Below are 24,516 nucleotides of genomic sequence, written 5' to 3' on the forward strand. Positions count from 1 at the left end.
CCTGCACCTGCTTACTGTTGCAGCCGGGCCTCCCATGAATCGACACCTGCTTCACCTCACCTGCCTACTACTTCTGTGGCACACCCCCCCACCCCATCTGCATTTTGCTGTCAGAGGCCTTCTGGAAAGGCCCCTACAGCTGAGAAGCTATAGATTCAATCCATAGCTCGGTTTTCTGCTGCACAGGCCTTTCCAGAAGGCCTCTGACAGCAGAATGCAGGCCAGAGCTCCATTCTCAGCTGCAGAGGCATTTCCTTTGGCTGCAAAAGAAGTGGGTTGGCTCAGCAGGGCTGTTGGCGCCACCACCACAAGATGTGACTGTGGAAACGAAAATAAGACCTGGTGCCTCCTTTGGGGGCAAAAAAAAAGACCCGATCTTATTTTTGGGGAAACACAGTATTATTTGTGGGGAGATGTTATTTATTACTTTTGCAAACCTTAGTTTCTTGAGGTAACTTAAAACAATGCTGTCCCTTTCATTTTTTATTTTTTATTTTCAACATCCTTGTGAGATAGGCAAATACTGGGGAGTAATGGCACCTCAAGGGACACGGTGGCTCAGTGGGTTAGGACGCTGAGCTTGTTGATCAGAAGGTTGGCAGTTTGGCGGGTCAAATCCCGAGTGCCGCGTAGCAGAGTGAGCGCCTGTTACTCGTCCCAGCTTCTGCCAACCTAGTAGTTCGAAAGCACGTAAAAATGCAAGTAGAAAATAGGGACCACTACGGTGGGAAGGTAACAGCGTTCCGTGCACCTTTGGCGTCTAGTCATGCTGGCCACATGACCACGGAGACGTCCTCGGACAAGCGCTGGCTCTTCGGCTTTGAAATGGAGATGAGCACCGGCCCCTAGAGTCGGAAACGACTAGCACGCATGTGTGGGGGAACCTTTACCTTTACCTTTTTTAATGGCACCTCATGCCATGACAGTAGAACCTACTCCTTGTCTACCATTTCCAGCGAAATAGTCAGCAAAATAGAGCTATTGCATTTTGATTTTTGGATATTATAGCTTAAACAGTTTTGCTTCTCTGACATTGGTGAACAGGCTTACTAGCTTGTCCCTCCCAAATGTAGAGATCTTTCAGTTTCCCTTAGGCATCACCTATTAATTTATCAGGATAGAGATTTCTTTCCATTATGTTATCAAGCATGCTTAATAATTCTGGAGTGTTATTGTTAATTAAAGGGAGTCATTTTTTTCAATCCTATTTTCTAGTGTGTTACATTGTCTGAAACAAAAATGGAAGATTTTTTTTAAAAAATATAGAATAGTATTGTTATGTTTTTTTAAAAATCCTACACACATGACAGCATAAACAATGTTTCTGGGTCATCCATCCTGATGATGAGTCATGTGCATTGTTCAGTTGTCTTACAATTGTCTGCTCACAACATGGGTAAGCTTTTATAAAACATATTTCACTGGCTCTCTGTACTTTGTAATAAGGAAAAAAAATGATCAGCACAGGAAAAGTGTACATCTAAAATAGCACATGGGAAAATGCACACTTAAAAGGAGATTTACATGCCTGTTGTGAAGCAACCCTATTAACTGAAAGGTAGAAACACTGTGTCTTAAATTTTTTCTGGAGCTCTACCAAACACTATTGCATGAAGGAATGTGTCCAGTCTAGTCTAGTACCCCAGATGCAGATGAAGTCATTCTGCTTTTTGTTTTCCCTGGAATGGGAGGAGGACTTTTTTGATAGTTACTCTCTACTGTTCCTACCTGATTATTTTATAGAGGCTAAAAATAAGTATCTTAAAATATAGTTCTTTGTAGGCATATGGTAACATTCTAAGGACACCAATTTGGATTGGACCATCCACCCCAGGCAAAATGTAAACTTTAAGCTCATGAGATAACTATTTTTTATATATAGGAATTGAAATATCTGCCACTAAGGACTCTAGAATATGCTTTGACCTCTACAACATGATTCATCCAAGACTCCTTTTTTGGAGATTTTATTGTTAAATGATTGAGTCAAATTTTTATTTGATCAACAGCAAATCACCCAAAGGATCTGTCAAATATTTAGCTCTAATATTTTTGCAGTAATGGTTCAAAGTATTGGGTATCTTTCTCGGTTGTCTCAGACGTCACCTGGAGATCATCTTTACTCCAAGCCTGTTTGAATGCAACACATGTGCTCCATAGTTCAATCCTGACCCATATATATTCTCTTCTCTTGGTATCACATATGGGCACCAAATGCTTCAGAAAGTGCACTAATGGGATAAATTTCCATGTACGCAAACCTCTAAGGAAAAACTACTTTTCCTACATGAATGCTTATGAAGGCGTGCCCTGCACACCCATTCCAGCTACAGACCTCCAATAAACTGCACAGCTGGATGGATGGAAAATATTTTCAACAAAGTGGGTGAAAAATGACAAGATGAAAACGCCTTAATTTCAGACAGGCTTGACCATAGTTTCATTTAGGAAACTCTGAGTATCGTAGACTAAGCTACATCCAAAAAACACTAGGGAATTCCTGGAAGCTTGGCATTAAGACAAATCAGCCATCAGCAGGCACATAGATATAAACAACATTTACACACATTTCAAAAGAGGTGATAAAAAGCATGCAATAAAGTCTTACACTCAGTTATCCCTTTAATATTTTAAAAGAAAAGGTTATGGTAGAATTTTTACTGGGGAGGAGATGAAAGAAACTTCACTAGAAGGGATCAACCCAGCACTTAGAACTAGTTAGATGGCTTTTGTGGTTATCCAGCCTGATACTGGCCTCAAATTAGCGCTTGGACTATGATGTTTAGGAAACCAGCAAGACATTACTTCAAGAGTAGAAAAGAAACACTGAACTGGAGAAGTCTGTTCTGTTTCCAGCCTGCATGACTAATCATAATATTACAGAATTCCAGAACATAAGCTTGCTAGTGATTTCTTTTCTTTACAGCCAACTCTTTATGCAAAAGAAATTCTATAATTAGAGTTCTTAAGAGGGAGTCTTTGGTGTTAAATTATTAAGCCATTTAAATTAGGTTATAAAATTTTTCCTGTAGCTTGGTTGCCTCTGGCAAGTAATGGAAGCTCTCTTCATCCTCTCACTAATTGACGAGGTCACACATCTGTGTGGTAGTTAGCTTGTGAGAAAAAGGAATTATCTACAAAATCATGTTTAACAGTGATTGAGATACTAACCTGTCTTGCCTTGGCAAAGTGGCTGAAATGCCTTATAGTATTTATGTGAGTTATAGAAGAGTGATCTGGGGTATGTTCCAAATATTTAGATGTCATTTCAAAATCTTCAGAACTGGTTATTTCAGATTTTAAAGGCTAAATTGCAAAAGGGAAAACACTTATCTCTGTCCATTTATAGAGAAAAATATATTCTTTACTCATAAACATAGACATAAAATATATTATTTCCACCTACAGAGAGAAAAGTTTATGAGATGAAAAAGCATCTGTTTTCTTTGTATTTCTGTGGTGCCACAGCTTGAAACATTAAAATGCACCCAGGTGGACACTGAGTTCTCCAAGATACTCCAATAGTAATGGATACATTGGACCCTTGCTAATGATCAAGACCTGTCAACAGCTCAATCTACAAGCATGTCATTTTCAATTTAAGAGGTGTAATAACCTGTTATTCTTTCTTGCTATTTGTCAGTCTTGATGACACGAAAACAGGGCCCTAATCTCTACACTGCGATGAATAATGAATTTACAACCGGACAACCTACTTAAAATAGCGTCAGAAAGTTTGTTTCTTGAGATAAAACCCAGTGAAGCTGTACAAACCACTTGTGAAATACTTTTTATAGCAGAGTTCCAATTATGTTGGCTGGTTCACAACTATCAAGTGTTAATTTTTCCTGATTAAATCACAAGTGGTGAACTCGTCCTGCAATTTTAGGAGCCATGACCATTTTCTTGCACTGAGTAAGAATTAAAATGTCAATAATCTCTTTGGGGAAAAGGCAGGACTTTTTTTTATATGATAGTTACGTACATGTCACAAGTTTGGTAGGGCGGTTTAAATGAGGAGAAGCAAAGATCAGAATGTACTTCAAAAGCTAGAGATAAAGAGGAACATGGGGATATAATTCTATAAGTAAACATTTTATAATCTACTTCCAATCTTAAGTATTAATTGTCCATAAAAGAACGTAAAGATAATTTCTTGATTAGCTGCTTTCCCAGGATATATAGTGTTATTAAAATATGCAAGCATGCTTGCCTTTCTCTTCCATTCACTGGAAATTTAATAGCAAAGAACCTTGTATGACTGTTTCATAACTTTAAAATCAGATCTGTTTTCCTATCTTCTCCTTTGTGTAAAAGTAATCACAGTTGGTTAATACGATTGTATGAAGAATTTCTTTTCCTTTCTTTCATGATATCGGACTTCTCCCTGGCAGGCATACAGAGATCCCAAAGTGTATACTGTAGAAAAAGTACAATATAAAAGAATTCCAACGATTGCTGTGTCATAAATATATTCTATACAGACTTCTGTACGGTATATAGAATGGTTAAAATTAAACAGTAAATCAAGAAAGGAAGATAAGGAGAGGGGAGACTGATAATTATTCTGGTGACTGTCCTGTTATTTTGGAGAATCCTGTGTAGTGAGATCTTAAATTCTTCCATTTCTTTCTCCCACCTGAGTTATGCAACTGGCTGGCTGGCCCTCTCTGGGCAAGAAGACCAATTTTCTTTGGTAATGGATGGATCTGATACCAGGATGTTTTCTTCTGTCTGTGAGAGAACTAACTCGTAAGCAGGTTGTTTAATACCATTTCAGATTATGGGCTCCCACTTGATACTGGCACCAAAACAGAGTGGCATTACAAGAAACTCAAGGAAAAGGGGGCACTAAGTTGCATGGTTAAATTATAAATCTAAACATTATAAAATCATCTAACCATTTCAGTGTAGTGTTCAGCTACCCAATAATTTAAGTCCCAATATTTTTTGATAGGAATTAATTGACTTTTTCAATTCCATTTTATTTATTATTATTTTATGGTTCCCTATTGTGTTGTCTTCTGGAAACTTTTTTTCCAAAGTGATTACCTGTTTCCTCCATACCATTTATTGCCTATATTGGGGAACAGTGGGTAAAATTTATTCAGTCTTGCCATCCTGGCATCTTTTATAACTTCCATCCTTCCTCACCCAGAGTGGGCCACTCTGGCTGGAAAAAAGAAAAATAACACATTCTATAGGTTTTTATGTGGTGAAAGCTAATTTAGGAGGTTGTTCAGGGAATTTTGTCAATCCTCCCTTTCACACTATTCATTTATCCCTAGAACAAAGCAAAACAACTGATCTTCACTTGTCAATCTGTCAGCACTGTTCTATTTGACCTGCATTGTGTTAATCTTGTATTTTAAAGTTCACCCACAGAAAAATATTTGACGTCATTCCTCTGCAAGGAATTGTTATGATAATTTGACCAATTTAACATGGTCAAAAATGGCGAAATACAAATGGTACTGCTTCCCAGGTTTGAAAGCTTTCTCAATTCTTTACTGTTAATGGTTCCAAAATCTTGTAGCTGCAGCCCTTAATATACAGAGCAGAGATGTTTTTTGTGTTACATTTCTAGCTCTAGAATAGCTATTTTTAGTACTTTTCAAACAGAGCTGCAACAGTTCTGGATACTGGGGTACCACTGCTTTAGAGTAAATATTTTGTTATGAAAGGTATTTATTCCAAAGGCAAATTTCTAAAATAAATACAGACAGAGTAATACATAAAATACGCTTGCTCCTGTGGAGGCCATGGCAAATCTAGACAGCACACTAAAAAGCAGAGACATCACCCTGCTAACAAAAGTGTGTATAGTCAAGGCTATGGTCTTCCCAGTTGCAATGTATGGCTGTGAAAGTTGGACCATAAGAAAGGCTGAGCGCCAAAGAATTGAGGCCTTTGAACTATGGTGCTGGAGAAGACTCCTGTGAGTCCCTTGGACTGCAAGGCGTTCAAACTGATCAGTCCTAGAGGAGATCAACCCTGACTGCTCTTTAGAAGGCCAGATCCTGAAGTTGAAACTCAAAAAAAAAAAATACTTTGGCCACCTAATGAGAAGGAAGGACTCACTGGAGGAGAGCCTAATGCTGGGAAAGATTGAGGGCAATAGAAGGATGGGATGGCAGAGAATGAGGTGGCTGGATGGAGTCACTGAAGCAGTAGGCGTGAGCTTAAATGGACTCCAGAAGGTGGTAGAGGACAGGAAGGCCTGGAGAAACGTTGTTCATGGGGTCGCGATGGGTCGGACACAACTTTGCAACTAACAACAACAACAATACATAAAAGCTTAAAGCTTCAGTTCTAAACCCTGGATTTAAATAGGAATTTGTTCTTAATAAATATGTAAGAAACATTATTAGCAAGGTTAGTCAACTGATTAGCAGGGAGACCTTCAGAGGCAATTGTTGTATTAGCTTGCCCAAAAGAGCGGTGAGTTTTGAGAACAGTGAAGAGCAGTGAGAAATGTCATATAATTCACCCTAGTGTGGCTGTTTTTTACTTGAATAAATGGCAAGTATAACTTTCCATGAGCCAGAGTAAGCTTGGCACAACCTTTTTCCTGCCTCATAATCCCAATCTAAATGGAGGGATGTAATTGAATTTTGCAAATGGAGCTACATTTTCAGTGGCATCTTCCTTTTGTCTAATCCATCCTTCACGCTTCTTTAAAAACAGACAGTGGTACAAGAATTAAAAATAGAAAAATCATTGTTTGACCCTGAAATTCCTTCACTGGATCCGAATGATTACTTAAGAGTCAATTACATATAGTCCTCAATGTACAACAGTTAGCGCTGTTTGAAGTTACAACGACATTGAAAAAATGCTTATGACCATTGCAACATCCCCATGGCTGTATGATCAGAATCCAGACACTTGGCAACTTATTCATATTTATGATGGTTGCAATGCTCTGGGGTCATGCAGTTACCTTTTGCAACCTTCTGACAAGCAGAGTCAATGGGGAAGGCAGATTCACTTAACAACCGTGTTGCTAACTTAACAGCTGCAACCGTGGCAAGAAAGGCAAAATTCACTTAACAACTGCCTCACTTAGCAACAGAAATTTTGGGTTCAATTGTGGTTGTACGTTGAGGACTACCTGTATTACATTTAGATTTTAATTTTATTGTTAGTGAACAGAAGGCAGTCTACTGCATCCTAGCTCATTCCAGATTTGTGGGGTTTACAATTCCCATAATTACCAGCCTGTTGTTCAAATATCTGAAAAATGCCATGAAAAGACTGATAATTCTATTATCTTTTGGAATTAAACTCTGTTTAATTAAATTTATTTCCTCACCATAGATTTCCTCCCTTCATCAATATATAGTCGTGTCACTATGATCAGTAGTATTCTGAGAAGCAATTTCTCAACTAGATATTTGTCATTTAAGGTCTGGACAACTATATTCCTGGAAATAGGATAATTTTGTTCCGCAAATATTATCCCCATGCCAACAAGCATTAGTTAAACAATGTACCAAGCATGTATACTAGGACAAACTCCAAATTGCAGCATAGTGTGTAAACTTTTCAGCAAGCAAAATTGCTGGTTTTAGGTCAAATATGTCATGACTAAGCTAGGAGGTCACCCAGCTCCTTTGTGTTTCATTCCAGTTCTGTTTGGAAACCTTCCTGAAGAAAACTTACTGTATTTTACCTTGAGTAAATGATTTGACAGATGGCTACTTTTGTTTTAGCATTTCCTAGTTTTGTACCCATTTCCAAATGGTGCCATCTCAATCCTGTAATCTCAGCCAGCATGGTTATTAAAAATGGTATGTTGAAATTATGGAAATTTGACATCCAGCATGTTTAGAGGCTAGGAAAGACTACATTTAGTTTACAGTGCATGTATAGTGCACAAGAAGGGAATAGGATCATTGTTGGGTAGCCAAGCTTAAAAGAGATAAAATTTCAGATGTTTCTTACTTAAAGAAAACCACTCATGCCCCTCCCTTTTTTGTGGTAGTCAAAACATTTCTCAAAGTTGTCACACTAAACTGTTTTGTTATCTTCTTTATTTTATTCCTTGAAGTTGTATTAAGTATAAAATTGTTTTATAATGCTATTTTGTTTTTTTACACCTATATAGCTTTGATGCTGTTTTTAATGAATTCAAAATAGTTTAGTAATGTCTTTGCTGTGGTATTTTATTATCAGAGCTCTTCTTTGCTTTTTGTACTGTCTATTCGCAACGTATACAGTGTCTTTGATCTTAATTAATATGCCAGTTCTACAATTCCTCTTCACTCTTCCTATGGTATTTTGTAATCTGTACAATAATGAAGTTGAAATATGGTATATATTTGTCTGGGAATAAGTTGTTGAAGTCACTGGATTTCTTTTTAATAAATGTGCCTAGGGGGTTTCACTGCATGGATTACATGGAGAAATATCACAACACTTATTCCTGAAGGGATGCTCAGCTGCTCTTGCTATGTTACTTAGTTCTGCATGATTCATTTTTCTCTCTCTTTCTTTTAACCCTGTTCCCTTTCAGCTCTTGTGGGAGGACAGTTGGTGATGCCTGGAATCCCATCATAGTGAAATAGTCAATTACTTTAGAAAGTTAGTTACCTTGCTTTCACTCATTACCTAGCTAGAACCAGTGCTTTTTTTGTAAAAGAAAAAGGTGCCGGAACTCACACATGCCATACAACCCGCCTTGCCTCCCCTACAAGGTTCCATCCAAAAAAGGTGCCGGAACTCCGTTCTGAGCATTCTATGACAAAAAAAAGCCCTGGCTAGAACTCTGCATGCATACATAATAACAAAGTGAGCTACCGATTTTCAGTGGGCGATACCTGAATTGCAGTGTAAAATATTAACCTAAAGCTTAAGAAACCTGTAAGGTCAGGAAATTTGATGAAGCAGAACCTTGGCAATCATGAATTTTGTTCTGGCTATCAAAAGTTATTTAAAATTATGGATAGCCAATTCAACAGGTAGGAGATGTATTCAATATTTGAGCAGGCTGCTTGCTGAACTTGCTTCAAGTTATAGAAATCAGAGCCACAGTGCTGCACTGATTAAGCTGTTAGACCAGTACCAGGAAGAGCCTAGTTCAGCCACTGGGTGACTTTGGACTACTTGCCCTTTCTTAGGTCAACCCTCCCTTGCAGGTTGTTATTGGGAAAAAAAATGAAGGAGTAATTATGGTTTGTGCAATGAGCAGTGTGGACCCTGGCATTGTCATGTTGCAGAGTGTGGAACTTCCCAGGATGGTTTTTTTAAATCAAAACCTAGTCCTTGAGGCAAACTGCTGTAATTTTGGACAGTGATTGTGGCTCCTTGAACCAAATGGACAGTCAGTCTCATAAAACAGCAACTGTGCTTCTTGCCAAATCAAAGTTGCCTTCACAGGCGCTCCTTCCAATCTATGGTGCCCCTGGATGGATTGAGTTTTTCTTTCAGTTATAATATGGAGAGGAGTTTCACCTATCATATCTATAAAAATCATCTCCCAATTTTTTAATCTGTATTTCACCCTGTTGTTTTTCATTTCTGGTTCCAACAGCTTGGGCACCCTTCAACAGCTGACCTTCCTCCATTCCATTTCTTTGTAAAAAATTCTGCAAACACTAGATGGTGCTGATATCTTCTAAACACTTTCTTTTAAAAGTCACATGGCAATCCTCCATGACAGTCTCCTTGATCCAGGCAACATTTTCTGGGTTAGTGGACATGCAAAAAACGGGGACCTTCTAATGATTTCTTTCCTCAAATTGGGCAACTCAATTTCTCATTGCACAATTTGAATATTCTGATCTCAAAAAACATCCTGCAGACATTAATAGTTTTTGACACTTTACAACCTTCCATGACAAAAAGAGATGATGTATCTCTGGTGTTTGGTACCTTTTTCCATTTTTAAAAACCTAGAATTTTATTTTCTTTGCACCTCAAAACAAAGAAAACAACTTTATATTTAGCATTAGCTTCAGAATATTATACAGGAGGCTGTTTCAATACTTTTTTTTTCCAAATAGAATTTCTGGTTTAGATCCTGTCCTTCATTTCTCGGGTCAGGAAGTCCTCTGGACCGGGTATAGCTTAAGTCTTTGCTTAACTCTCTTAGGTTGTGTGTATGTGTCCCTTCAAGTCAGGTTTTGATTCTTTGTGACTTCATGGATATGTCCCTGCAGTTTTCTTGGCAACATTTTGAGAAATGGTTTGCCATTGCCTGCTTCTTTCTAGGGCTAACAGAAGGACTAGCTCAAGGGTAGCCAGCTGGCTTCAAGCCCAAGGCAAGACTAGAATTCACAGTCTCCCATTTATAGCCTGGTGCTATAAATGGCTCTCCCTCTTATATTTTATTATACTTCATTTTTCAGTCATGGGATGTGCATTCATGTAATACAGTCAAGGGAATGGTAATGTATTAGCTCAGTGGTTCTCAATCTTTTCTTCACCATGGACCTTTTGTGGCCACGCACCATGGCCACGGACCCCCAAGACTTAACTCAAGATTTAAATCATAACATTTCTTCAAGCCTTTACAGACCCTCTGTGATGACATCGTGGACTCCCAGGGATCCGCAGACCACAGGTTGAGAACCACTGTATTAGATCATGCATCACACAGAACCATAAGCTAATCACACCACAATAGCTTCTTTAAACAACATACTAAAGAAAATAAAATCCTTTGAATTGCACCAGATTCCTGATGACATTTTAAACTCGTTCATAAAGTAGCATTGGAAGTGATAGCTATAGCTTCTTCTATTTTTTTTCTTACTTTCCACTCTGAATTATAGTTCTGGCATTCCTGAATGATCTTTAATCCAAGTACTAAGCAGGACCAGCCCAACTTAGATTCCCAGTCCTGACTTCAATTTTCTATTAAGTAACAGTAAAATTGGTTTGACTGTGGAGTATAATGTTAGGATATTAACAGTGCTTCTTATCCTGTATTATATTTGCACATCAACACACATTGGGATGTTTAAATGTAGCTTGTTAATTAAGGCAGGAACAAATCCGAACACTTGTGTATGAGCAAATTAACCATGTTTTCTTTATTGAAATCTCTTTAGTTTCTGTCAGTATGAAAAATAAATGTCTGGGACACATCAATAAGCAATCAATAAGCCAGGATCCTAGGTTCACTATTGACCATAATAGTGTTCCTAAGCAGTGACTTTACATCGTGGTGTCTTTCTGTTTTCTTCCTTGGGATGGATTTACATTTCACATGGAGTTAAAGCCAAGCCATGGCTTAATGCTACGTGCAAATGAGTTCATTAAATTTCCTAGTAATGATGTTAAGTGTTTCAGTTAAAGCATAGAATGGAAGTAGACGAAGTCTCTGTCCTCTATTGGCTATTTCTCTATAGCTTCTGGTTCTATACTAATTTTGCTTTTGTTACCAAATGACTTCTGGGGTGCTATAAGCTGGTCTGAAGACTTCAGGTTGCAAAGTCAAGCACGAAGGGTGCGGGCCTTGCTCTGTTCTACAGCAGTTTTTGCAATCAGACATAAATAGCCCTTTATGCCAGAAGCGGGCTCAGAGAAAGGAATGTTTTGTCTGGAAGGCTTGGTATGTGGCTGGAGCTAAGGAGCTGCTGCTGGAGGCTCCAGTTGGTATACAGCCAAGTGTACTTTTCTAATGTCGCTCTTTCCCTGCCATTCAGTCTCCTGCTATTCTAAAGGTTGGGCTTTCTTTTTTTTTTTTTTACTCAAAGACAAAAGGATTGAGTGCACAGGAGGCAAAACCTAATCTGGTTTTTAAACAGTTTCTCATCTCCAGTTCATAGTAATTTTAAGGTTGTGAATTTCTCTGTGTTATTGGGGTGGATTCTTGGGATGTAGCCATGTTCAAATGTTCTCACTTTCTTTATTAGGTTTCTTAATTCTCATTTTCCCCCACTCTCAATTCCTTTCCAAGACTTTGTACCTTTTTACTCCTTCTGTCTAAGGCAGGGGTAGGCAACCTCGGCTCTTTTATGATTCATGGACTTCAACTCCCAGAATACCTGAGCCAGCCATGCTGGCTCAGGAATTCTGGGAGTTGAAGTCCGTGAGTGATAAAAGAGCCAAGGTTGCCTACCCCTGGTCTAAGGGGATCATTTTGACTGGTGGAGACAGATAATTAGATCCTTTTTTTCTTGTCTTATTCAGGAGGTTCAGTCACTGTAACCGGTCACCTTTCACTCCCTCTTGGACAGAGGTATAAAAATTTCTTAATGGATGATGGACTACATTTCAATAGCAATAGCACTTATTCCTCTTCACATGCTTTATAGACCTCTCTAAGCGCTTTACAGAGTCAGCATATTTCCCTCAGCATATTCAAAGAAAGTGGTTGGGGGGGGCAGGACATAAATTAAATTCAGTTTCATTTATATTTAATTAAAATTAAATCTAGTTAATACAGTGTTACTGTTTTCCCGGTTTGCCATTTTAAAGATTTTCTTTCATGTCATATCAAAAGTAGAATTTTGTAACAACATTTGAAAGTCTTCAGAGGCACCATGTAAAACCTTCAAGAGTTTAATGTTTGTTCAGATTGTAGACTTGACTGGATTGTGTAGATTGGATGTTTTGATATTAGGAAAGTTAATTTAGAATTTCAGAGCTGGCAGTCCCGGTTTAAAATGACCTGGACTTTAGCTCCCAATTTTGTGTACATAGTGACTTGAGGTGGTGATTCAGACCTTCCTACTGTGGTATTATTTGGATACTGGGATTTGCTTAGTGCTTTTACCTTTAATGACACTTGCAAGCTGGACATGGATGCTGTTACCTTTGCTTTACAAAGGACATACATCTAGCTAGCTCACGGTTTATTTGAATCACCCACTTGCGTCAGCAGTTGCACTGTATACTTTTCACTTTTTCCCTGGAACGAGGGAGGCTGTTAATACAATTTCTTCAGTGAACATGTCAGCAGAATATGTTTCGACATTTATCTGTCCAGTGAATATAGAGAGGGTAGAAAGGAATACTTGGAGAAACATTCTAATTTTATTCTTCTTCTAAGAATGCAAAGTTGCTTTATATCTGCTGTGGAATCCAAGTACAGCCTTGGAAAAATAACTCCAGGATGCCAACATTACTAGATTCTGAAACTGAACTTCAGTAGAATATTAATGAAAATTAGACAGCACTTCTTTGTGTGCTGGGCATCAGAACTCCAAACCAAGAGAATTTAATCTCCATATTGCTATGTGAGCGATATCTTTTCATTCTGTTTTTATCTCAGGAGGTTTCCCATTAGTGTTGGTTTTTAAAAAGGTTTCACAGATGTTAAACACTAAAGGGCATTTTCATGGTTAATTTTAGCTAAATTTAGCTAAATTGCGTTTCTGTTAGAACACTGAGATGCCTGTTTTACATTTGGCTTGTTATTTGGAAAATCTTCCCAAAGCAATAAAAGGTAAAGGTTCCCCCGCACATGTATGCTAGTCGTTTCCAACTCTAGGGGCCGGTGCTCATCTCCGTTTCAAAGCTGAAGAGTCAGCGCTTGTCCGAGGACGTCTCCGTGGTCATGTGGCCGGCATGACTAGATGCCAAAGGCGCACGGAACGCTGTTGCCTTCCCACCATAGTGGTCCCTATTTTGCCTTCCCACCATAGTGGTCCCTATTTTTCTACTTGCATTTTTACGTGCTTTCGAACTGCTAGGTTGGCAGAAGCTTCCAAAGCAATATTTAAATTAAAAATAAATAATGGATATTATTTTAAACATAACATTTTTAGGATTTATTCCCCTTTATTGTTTGGTGGTAATAGCCCCAGGGAATAAGGGAAGAGAGTAAATCCATCTGAGATGGCTTTGGGGGTGGTGGTCTTCTCCTGTTTTCTCTTGCTGGGACTCTTCTCCCAGGGCATTTGCTGATAATTCCTGGGATTGGAGTGGGGAGAGAAGAGGATTTAGACAGCTTAATTTAATTTAATTTCATTTAATTTAAACAGCTTAATTTAAAATGTGCAAAGTAGTACAATTTAATATTAGAGTATTGCTGATAGGAAAAGTAATTAGTCCTCCTTTCTAGCATTGGGATATGCCTATAAATTTAAAATACGTGTGAACTTTATGCTCATGTTTTATATTCTATTTCCCTCTTTCTCTCTTCTCAGGACAATCCATTTAAGATTTGCTGTGTTAAATAATCACAAATTTCCATTATGTTTTAACTTGGAAAATCTGATCCTTCTCTTACCTAAGATTTGAAATTACAAATGGAAGCTAATTTCCCAGTTTGAAGAAAATGGAAATCCAAGCTTTCAGAAAAAACATGACTACATTTTTAAGCCCCCTAATTGCTGAGAGTTTTTGCCTGGCCCCAATCAAATGTAGTTAATAGTGTTGCTAATTTAGCAGATAAGCACAAATATAAAATTAAAAATATATTTCAACAGCTGTGTACTTTAATTGTCCCAGAATAGGATGCAATGGCAAATATGTTCATAATTCATTACATAGACTATTCCAAAATATAGTGCTTGTTTTAATGAATTTTCTCAGATATTCTTATGATTAAAGCCATGCACACTCATCTAATATCATCTATCTACCACTGGGCTTTCAGAATAACTCTTACCAGTAGTATCCAACCAAAACTTTCAGTTACTTTCTTGTTGTAAGTTTATTCCAACTGCTAATTTTATGTAATGGAAATTAGATGCTCTATTGTTATTTCTGCTATGAGTGTCCTAATTTGGTATTTATATTGCTCCATTGTGAACTTTTATTCCACAAATTCTCTATGGTATGTAATTGGCATAGTTTTATTGCAGTGAATAGAAATATCCAGACTTTACTAACGTGTCTGCATTTTAAGAAAATGTTTTAAGTCTCTATATTCAGGAGCAATAAAATAAAGAGGAAAAGAAACAAGGTAAGTTTAGGGCAACTATGAGAAAAGTGTTTCCACTGTATTATTAATCAACAATAATAGAAAGCTGATAATCATTTTTTGTATTTAGGAATAAGAAAGTTCCTCATAGACAGATGAAATATCTTCACTCTTATCAAATGTTCACTCTTAACACCAGCTGTATACAACCTAGCCAATAACTATTCATAATTTCATAATTTATATATACGGTAGTTTCATAATAGTAAAGTTGGAAGGGACCTTGGAGGTCATCTAGTCCAACCCCCTGCTCAGGCAGGAAACCCTATACCATTTCAGACAAATTGGTGTCCAGTCTCTTCTTAAAAACTTCCAGTGTTGGAGCATTCACAGCTTCTGGAGGCAGGTTGTTCCACTGGTTAATTGTTCTAACTGTCAGGAAGTTTCTTCTTAGTTCTAGGTTGCTTCTCTCCTTGATTAGTTTCCATCCATTGCTTCTTGTCCTGCCTTCAGATGCTTTGGAGAATAGCTTGACTCCCTCTTCTTTGTGGCAGCCCCTGAGATATTGGAACACTGCTATCATGTTCCCCTTCGTCCTTCTCTTCGTTAAACTACACATACCCAGTTCCAGCAACCGTTCCTTATATGTTTTAGCCTCCAGTCCCCTGATCATCTTTGTTGCTCTTCTCTGTACTCTTTCTAGAGTCTCAACATCTTTTTTACATTGTGGTGACCAAAACTGGATGCAGTATTCCAAGTGTGGCTTTACCAAGGCATTGTAAAGTGGTATTAATACTTCACGTGATCTTGATTCTATCCCTCTGTTAATGCAGCCTAGCACTGTGTTGGCTTTTTTGGCAGCTGCAGCACACTGCTGGCTCATATCTAAGCGATTGTCCACTAGGACTCCGAGATCCCTCTCACAGTTACTACTTTTGAGCAAGGTACCCCCTATACCAGGGGTAGGCAACCTTGGCTCTTTTATGACTTGTGGACTTCAACTCCCAGAATTCCTGAGCCAGCTGACTCAGGAATTCTGGGAGTTGAAGTCCACGAGTCATAAAAGAGCCAAGGTTGCCTACCCCAGCCCTATACTATACCTGTACATTTGGTTTTTCTTGCCTAAATTTAGAACCTTACTTTTTTCCCCATTGAATTTCATAACAGGGACCTAAACCATAGATTTAATCATAATCTGTTGAATAAGCCATAATGGCCTCTTTCACACAGAGTACTAAGCTATGACCCAGTATTGGGTCTTAAGTATTTAATTTCTGGTGTTGGGTAAAGGTTCTGTATGTGAGGTCCTTGGTGCTCCTTGACAGTGGTTGTTTTCATTAACCAAATTAGGTAACATCATCAGTGCTAGTAGGGAGTGGGGTTTGCTCTCATGTTATGTACCAGTGGCTGCCCTGTCAGTGTTGATAGGAATGGTGGTTACTTGATTGGTTTATTGTTTGCTGTTAGCTTGTTTGACAGTTCTTTGATTAGTATTGGTATTATTTGCTTCTTGATTGATGGTCTAATGTTAATTATCTGGACTGAGTTCGACCCTGTTTCCCCTGATGATGTGGACAGGATCATGGGGAGACTGAGCACCACCACCTGTTTGTTGGATCCGTGCCCCTCCTGGCTAGCTTATGCGGCCCAGGAGGGGACACGAGGCTGGTTCCATGCAGTAATAACTGCTTCTTTGAAGGAGGGTGTCTTCCCTGACGCCTTGAAGGAGGCGGTGGTGAGACCCCTCCTCAAGAAGCCTGCTTTGGACCCGGCTGTTTTAAATAACTATCGTCCAGTCTCCAACCTTCGCTTTTTGGCGAAGGTTGTTGAGAGTGTGGTGGCGCATCAGCTTCCTCTGTTCCTGGAGGAAACTAATTATCTGGACCCGTACCAATCGGGTTTCAGACCCGGACACAGCACGGAGACGGCATTGGTCGTGCTGATGAATGATCTCTGGAGGGCTAGGGACAGGGGTTGCTCCTCTGTCCTGGTCCTATTAGATCTCTCAGCGGCTTTCGATACCATCGACCATGGTATCCTGCTGCGGCATCTCGGGGGGTTGGGAGTGGGAGGCACCGTTTTACGGTGGTTCTCCTCCTACCTCCTGGGCCGCTCGCAGTCGGTGTTGACGGGAGGGCAGAGATCCGCCCCGAGGCCTCTCATTTATGGAGTCCCTCAGGGGTCAGTTCTCTCGCCTCTCCTGTTCAACATCTATATGAAGCCACTGGGCGAGATCATTCGTGGTTTCGGGGTGGGGTATCATCAGTACGCTGATGATACCCAACTTTTTCTTTCCACCCCGAACCAACCCAGTGATGCCCTCGCCGTGATGTCCCGGTGCCTGGAGGCGGTCCAGGTCTGGATGGGGAGAAACAGGCTTCGTCTCAATCCCGCCAAGACTGAGTGGCTGTGCATATCGGCATCTCGGGCTAACCAGACTATTCCACCTCTAACGATGGGGGGTGAGGTGTTACCCCCCGTTGATAGGGTTCGCAACTTGGGCGTCCTCCTGGATTCACGACTCAATTTTGAAGACCACATAGGAGCCGTGACCAAGGGGGCTTTTGCACAGGTTCGCCTGGTGCGCCAGTTGCGTCCCTATCTGGACCGAGATGCCCTACGCACAGTTACTCATGCGCTCGTGACCTCCCGTTTGGACTACTGTAACGCTCTCTACATGGGGCTGCACTTGAGGACCACTCGGAGGCTTCAAGTGGTGCAGAATGCGGCTGCGCGAGTTGTAATGGGGGTCTCCCGATACTCCCATGTAATACCTCTACTCCGCGAGCTGCATTGGCTTCCGGTTGCCCTCCGGGTGAAATTCAAGGTGCTGGTTATTACCTATAAAGCCCTACCTGGCTTGGGTCCGGGGTATTTGAGGGAACACCTGCTGCCGGCATCAAATGCCCTTCGTCCAGTGCGCTCCCACAGGGAGGGTCTGCTCAGGGTCCCACCAGTAAGAGATTGCCGGCGGGTGACACCCAGGGATAGGGCCTTCTCAGTGGGGGCGCCTGCCCTCTGGAACCAGCTGCCAGTGGAGCTGAGGACTGCCCCCGACCTCCGATCATTCCGCCGGGGCCTGAAGACCTGGCTCTTCGACCTCTTGGGCCCAGGCTGAGGAGTAATTTATTTTAATCGTTGGTTTTAATTGCACAGGGTTAGTTTAATCTTTTTTAAATTGGTTTTAACTTTTGTATTGTTGGTTTTTAATTCCCTGTAAACCGCCCTGAGTCCTCAGGGAAAGGGCGGTATATAAATGTAATAAAATAAAAATAAATAAATAAAATAAAATCTCTGCTCATCTATATGCAACAATTATTCTGCCATTGTTGACATACTTGCACACTGTTCTTCTCCATACCACAATGCGACAAGAATATCAGTGCTTACTACTGTCCTCTTGTGAATTTGAGAGGTTTGGTGTTTTGGTGTGTGTGTGTGTGTGTGTGTGTGTGAGAGAGAGAGAGAGAGAGAGAGAGATGGATGGATGGAATATGGACAGATCCTAAGACCTGTTTCGGTTGTCATGCACAAGGTGTATTTGATTATTTATTTTGCATTCTATGCTGCACACACTTGTTTTTTTACTCTGTATTACAAATTTGTGAGCTTTGATAAGTGCATGTACAGTAGTTTTCTCACAAAATGCTTCTTCCTGATTACATTTTCTTTTATTTGTTATGCCACCTCCCAGGGGAAGGCAACAACAATCGTTCTGTATTGTTATCAAGAAAATTATATCACTCAAAGATGAATTGAACTTTAGTTTTAAGGGTGGTTCAGAGAGTAAGCAGCATAAATTAGAGTTCAGTGCCCTAAGAAGCTGATAAATCCTCTTTCCATTTAAAAAAGCAGCATGGGGCACAGCTAGGTTTAGAGGTTTAGAAATCATTAGACAGTAACTACCTTGGAACAAATACGCACAATTACCAATGAGTTTGTTATCAGCATAAAAAATGCTGCATGTTGCTACTGTAGACTGTCTTAATGTTTTTTTATGAGTATCAGGCACACAGCAGAGTGGAGGAAACTGCCATTTCTGCCTTGTTTTCACATAAAGTAAGCTACTCTAGGCTAGTGTGACAAATATGTTTTCTTTATGGAACACTCGGTCCAGAAAATACTGCAAAAACATGTTTTTTACCTACAGCTGAAGATGGAAATGTCCATCTTCCCATGCTTAGAGAATGTAAGCCTTGAAATATACAGTGCCTCTGAAAATATACCGTATATACTTGAGTATAAGCCGAATTTTTCAGCCCACTTTTTGGGCTGAAAAATTCCACTTCGGCTTATACTCCAGTGAACAAAAAAACTTACTGAGGACTTGTGCGCGGCCGAGGCTTTGGAGCTTCCGGGATCGCGCTCACCTCTCCCAAGCCACCGCCGTCTGGAGACCTGCCGAAGTTTGGGGAGGTTTGGGGAGGTGCGCGCGCACCTCCCCAAAAGTCCCCAAACGAAGCCGGGTCTCCGTTCCTCTGCGCCCTGCCTGCCTGCTTCTTTCCACAGCAGAAAGAAGCAGGCAGGCAGGGGGCGGAGGAACGGAGACCCGGCGACGTTTGGGGAGGTTTGGGCGCCTCTCCAAATATCCCCAAACGTCGCCGGGTCTCCGTTCCTCTGTGCCCTGCCTGCCTGCTTCTTTCCACAGCGGAAAGAAGCAGGCAGGCAGGGGGCGGAGGAACGGAGACCCGGCGACGTTTGGGGAGGTTTGGGCGCCTCTCCAAATATCCCCAAACGTCGCCGGGTCTCCGTTCCTCTGTGCCCTGCCTGCCTGCTTCTTTCCACAGCAGAAAGAAGCAGGGAGGCAGGGGGCGGAGGAACGGAGACCCGGCGACGTTTGGGGAGGTTTGGGCGCCTCTCCAAATATCCCCAAACGTCGCCGGGTCTCCGTTCCTCTGTGCCCTGCCTGCCTGCTTCTTTCCACAGCAGAAAGAAGCAGGCAGGCAGGGGGCGGAGGAACGGAGACCCGGCGACGTTTGGGGAGGTTTGGGCGCCTCTCCAAATATCCCCAAACGTCGCCGGGTCTCCGTTCCTCTGTGCCCTGCCTGCCTGCTTCTTTCCACAGCGGAAAGAAGCAGGGAGGCAGGGGGCGGAGGAACGGAGACCCGGCGACGTTTGGGGAGGTTTGGGCGCCTCTCCAAATATCCCCAAACGTCGCCGGGTCTCTGTTCCTCTGTGCCCTGCCTGCCTGCTTCTTTCCACAGCGGAAAGAAGCAGGCAGGCAGGGGGCGGAGGAACGGAGACCCGGCGACGTTTGGGGAGGTTTGGGCGCCTCTCCAAATATCCCCAAACGTCGCCGGGTCTCCGTTCCTCTGTGCCCTGCCTGCCTGCTTCTTTCCACAGCAGAAAGAAGCAGGGAGGCAGGGGGCGGAGGAACGGAGACCCGGCGACGTTTGGGGAGGTTTGGGCGCCTCTCCAAATATCCCCAAACGTCGCCGGGTCTCCGTTCCTCTGTGCCCTGCCTGCCTGCTTCTTTCCACAGCAGAAAGAAGCAGGGAGGCAGGGGGCGGAGGAACGGAGACCCGGCGACGTTTGGGGAGGTTTGGGCGCCTCTCCAAATATCCCCAAACGTCGCCGGGTCTCCGTTCCTCTGTGCCCTGCCTGCCTGCTTCTTTCCACAGCGGAAAGAAGCAGGGAGGCAGGGGGCGGAGGAACGGAGACCCGGCGACGTTTGGGGAGGTTTGGGCGCCTCTCCAAATATCCCCAAACGTCGCCGGGTCTCCGTTCCTCTGTGCCCTGCCTGCCTGCTTCTTTCCACAGCGGAAAGAAGCAGGCAGGCAGGGGGCGGAGGAACGGAGACCCGGCGACGTTTGGGGAGGTTTGGGCGCCTCTCCAAATATCCCCAAACGTCGCCGGGTCTCCGTTCCTCTGTGCCCTGCCTGCCTGCTTCTTTCCACAGCAGAAAGAAGCAGGGAGGCAGGGGGCGGAGGAACGGAGACCCGGCGACGTTTGGGGAGGTTTGGGCGCCTCTCCAAATATCCCCAAACGTCGCCGGGTCTCCGTTCCTCTGTGCCCTGCCTGCCTGCTTCTTTCCACAGCAGAAAGAAGCAGGCAGGCAGGGGGCGGAGGAACGGAGACCCGGCGACGTTTGGGGAGGTTTGGGCGCCTCTCCAAATATCCCCAAACGTCGCCGGGTCTCCGTTCCTCTGTGCCCTGCCTGCCTGCTTCTTTCCACAGCGGAAAGAAGCAGGGAGGCAGGGGGCGGAGGAACGGAGACCCGGCGACGTTTGGGGAGGTTTGGGCGCCTCTCCAAATATCCCCAAACGTCGCCGGGTCTCTGTTCCTCTGTGCCCTGCCTGCCTGCTTCTTTCCACAGCGGAAAGAAGCAGGCAGGCAGGGGGCGGAGGAACGGAGACCCGGCGACGTTTGGGGAGGTTTGGGCGCCTCTCCAAATATCCCCAAACGTCGCCGGGTCTCCGTTCCTCTGTGCCCTGCCTGCCTGCTTCTTTCCACAGCAGAAAGAAGCAGGGAGGCAGGGGGCGGAGGAACGGAGACCCGGCGACGTTTGGGGAGGTTTGGGCGCCTCTCCAAATATCCCCAAACGTCGCCGGGTCTCCGTTCCTCTGTGCCCTGCCTGCCTGCTTCTTTCCACAGCAGAAAGAAGCAGGGAGGCAGGGGGCGGAGGAACGGAGACCCGGCGACGTTTGGGGAGGTTTGGGCGCCTCTCCAAATATCCCCAAACGTCGCCGGGTCTCCGTTCCTCTGTGCCCTGCCTGCCTGCTTCTTTCCACAGCGGAAAGAAGCAGGCAGGCAGGGGGCGGAGGAACGGAGACCCGGCGACGTTTGGGGAGGTTTGGGCGCCTCTCCAAATATCCCCAAACGTCGCCGGGTCTCCGTTCCTCTGTGCCCTGCCTGCCTGCTTCTTTCCGCTGAAGCAGGCAGGCAGGGCACAGAGGAACGGAGACCCGGCGACGTTTGGGGATATTTGGAGAGGCGCCCAAACCTCCCCAAACGTCGCCGGGTCTCCGTTCCTCCGCCCCCTGCCTCCCTGCTTCTTTCCGCTGTGGAAAGAAGCAGGCAGGCAGGGCACAGAGGAACGGAGACCCGGCGACGTTTGGGGATATTTGGAGAGGCGCCCAAACCTCCCCAAACGTCGCCGGGTCTCCGTTCCTCCGCCCCCTGCCTCCCTGCTTCTTTCTGCTGTGGAAAGAAGCAGGCAGGCAGGGCACAGAGGAACGGAGACCCGGCGACGTTTGGGGATATTTGGAGAGGCGCCCAAACCTCCCCAAACGTCGCCGGGTCTCCGTTCCTCCGCCCCCTGCCTCCCTGCTTCTTTCTGCTGTGGAAAGAAGCAGGCAGGCAGGGCACAGAGGAACGGAGACCCGGCGACGTTTGGGGATATTTGGAGAGGCGCCCAAACCTCCCCAAACGTCGCCGGGTCTCCGTTCCTCCGCCCCCTGCCTCCCTGCTTCTTTCTGCTGTGGAAAGAAGCAGGCAGGCAGGGCACAGAGGAACGGAGACCCGGCGACGTTTGGGGATATTTGGAGAGGCGCCCAAACCTCCCCAAACGTCGCCGGGTCTCCGTTCCTCCGCCCCCTGCCTGCCTGCTTCTTTCCGCTGTGGAACGAAGCAGCCTGAACGAAGCAGGCTGCTTCTTTCCACTGCGGAACGAAGCAGCCTGCCTGCTTCTTTCCGCTGCGGAACGAAGCAGCCGGCGGCGGAGGCTTGCAGAACGGCGGATCGGCTTATACTCAAGTCACCAACTTTTTCCAGTTTTTGGGGGTGAAATTGGGGGTCTCGGCTTATACTCGAGTCGGCTTATACTCAAGTATATACGGTATATGCTTTGACAACAAATCATGCAGGGCTTTGCATCCCTTAGTTGGGTGACATATGCTTATTCATTCTTTTTCATTTCTCTCAGAGATTTTTGGCAGTGTTGAAAATTACTTCATGTTGTTGCAATTAAAATAATACTTTTAGCATTTGTCACAGGGTTTTCCTGAGTTTATTTAGCAATATTTGTATTTTAATACTATACCAAATTTAATAGTTACTTAAAAAGTATTTGGAGATCATCTAGTTTCTAGAGAATTCCTCTTCTACAATCATTTCTGCTGTTTGCTGCAAACTCCAGTGAAAATGGCTGCTTCATTATTGAACAATTCTTGCTATTAGGGAACTTTTCTTTATATTTTGTCAAAGTGTGTTTCCTTGCAATTCCTTTCTAGTTCTCCCTACTATTTATTATTATTATTATTATTATTATTATTATTATTATTATTATTATTATTATTATTATTATTATTATTATTATTATTATTATTATTATTGTCTTGTAAAAAATTACAGCCATGCACTCTCAATAATAAGCATTCCTTTAGGACATAGTTTCAGTCATAGGCAGGCAAATATGCACACATGTAAGTGAAGTGTTCAGAAGTTAAGTATTGTACAGAGAAAGTGTAAACTAGTGCATGTGAACCAATCTAACATAAAGTTGAAAAAATACTGAAGATTTTGTCATGTGATTATAAGACTATGGAATTGCATATATTTGAAAGCTACCCATGCTCCAGTTTCTACAAAATACATGGAATGGTAGTATAGCAAAACAGCTGCTATAAAGTCTTGGGTGGACAAGTTGTTTTCTTTCTCCCCTGATCTACTAGAACTTGATTCTTCCCATAAATTGTCTATAAATTGATAAAGTGAAGTACTTCACAAAGCATCTTGTGAACACGTATTTTCAGTTATCATAAGATATGATGATCTTAAAAATTGTTGCAAGTTATGAGTTCATAGTATGCAGATTGAGAATGGAATTGAGAAAAACATAATTATAGCATTGCCTGCTCCTGCTAAATGGCCTTTAATGTCTATGAAATTATTGGGAAGGGCCTACTTGGTATAGCCATAGTGTTGAAAAAAGGAAAAGTCCTGCTTGAATCATGATGATAACCTACATGAATACATAATATAAATGTATATGGGGACTGTTTGCACCTCACTGAATGTGCTACCATGAGTCCATTTTCTCCTATGTGGCTTTAGGTTAATATGCTAGAAATATACAAAAATATTTTTGTGTGGTCAGGCTAGAAAATTATTGGAATACTAAATAAAAAATCATGGTTTCAAATTGGAAAATGAATATTGTTGTAGTTCCCTTGAGGTGTTAATTCCATTCTTATTGATGTTTATTTATTTATTTGATTTGTATCCCGCTCTTCTCCCTAAGGACTCAGGGTGGTGAACAGTGACATAAATATCAAATGCACAAATACAGATATTGAAAACATTAATGTAGAAGATAAGTTACCTTAAAACAATAATTACAACAGAACCCATCAGACCAGACCGGATTGCTCAAACAGATAGGTTTTTAGGTCGCGTCGGAAGGAGCGAAGGTCAGGAGCCATCCGGAGCTCAACCGGTAAACGGTTCCATAGGTCAGGCGCGCCCACAGAGAACGGCCTCCCTCTGGGAGCCACCAGACGGCATTCTACGAACGGCGGGACCCTTAGGAGGCCCTCTCTGTGGGAGCGCACTGGACGGAGGGAAGTTGACGCTGGCAGCAGGTGATGTTGTACTGTATACAGTACTCAAAAGAGCCCTTTAATTGAAAGTGGCCTGTGCTCACACTATGAGCTTGAGGTTGATAATGAAGAGCAGAGAAAGTGTCTCCCGACCCATAAACTTTGTTTGTAGATCTGATGCTGCACAACAATTGTTATATTCCTAAATGTGGTGAG

At 42.6% G+C, this 24,516-nt stretch overlaps 1 protein-coding gene across 2 annotated transcripts in view; it reads left to right on the forward strand.

Moving 5' to 3' along the window:
• Positions 1-24,516, forward strand: part of CREB3L2 (cAMP responsive element binding protein 3 like 2) — a 77,824-nt gene that overhangs the window by 19,305 nt on the left and 34,003 nt on the right. The window lies entirely within an intron of this gene.

Source organism: Vipera ursinii (assembly GCF_947247035.1).
Source record: "Vipera ursinii genome assembly, chromosome: 6".
NCBI lineage: Eukaryota > Metazoa > Chordata > Lepidosauria > Squamata > Viperidae > Vipera > Vipera ursinii.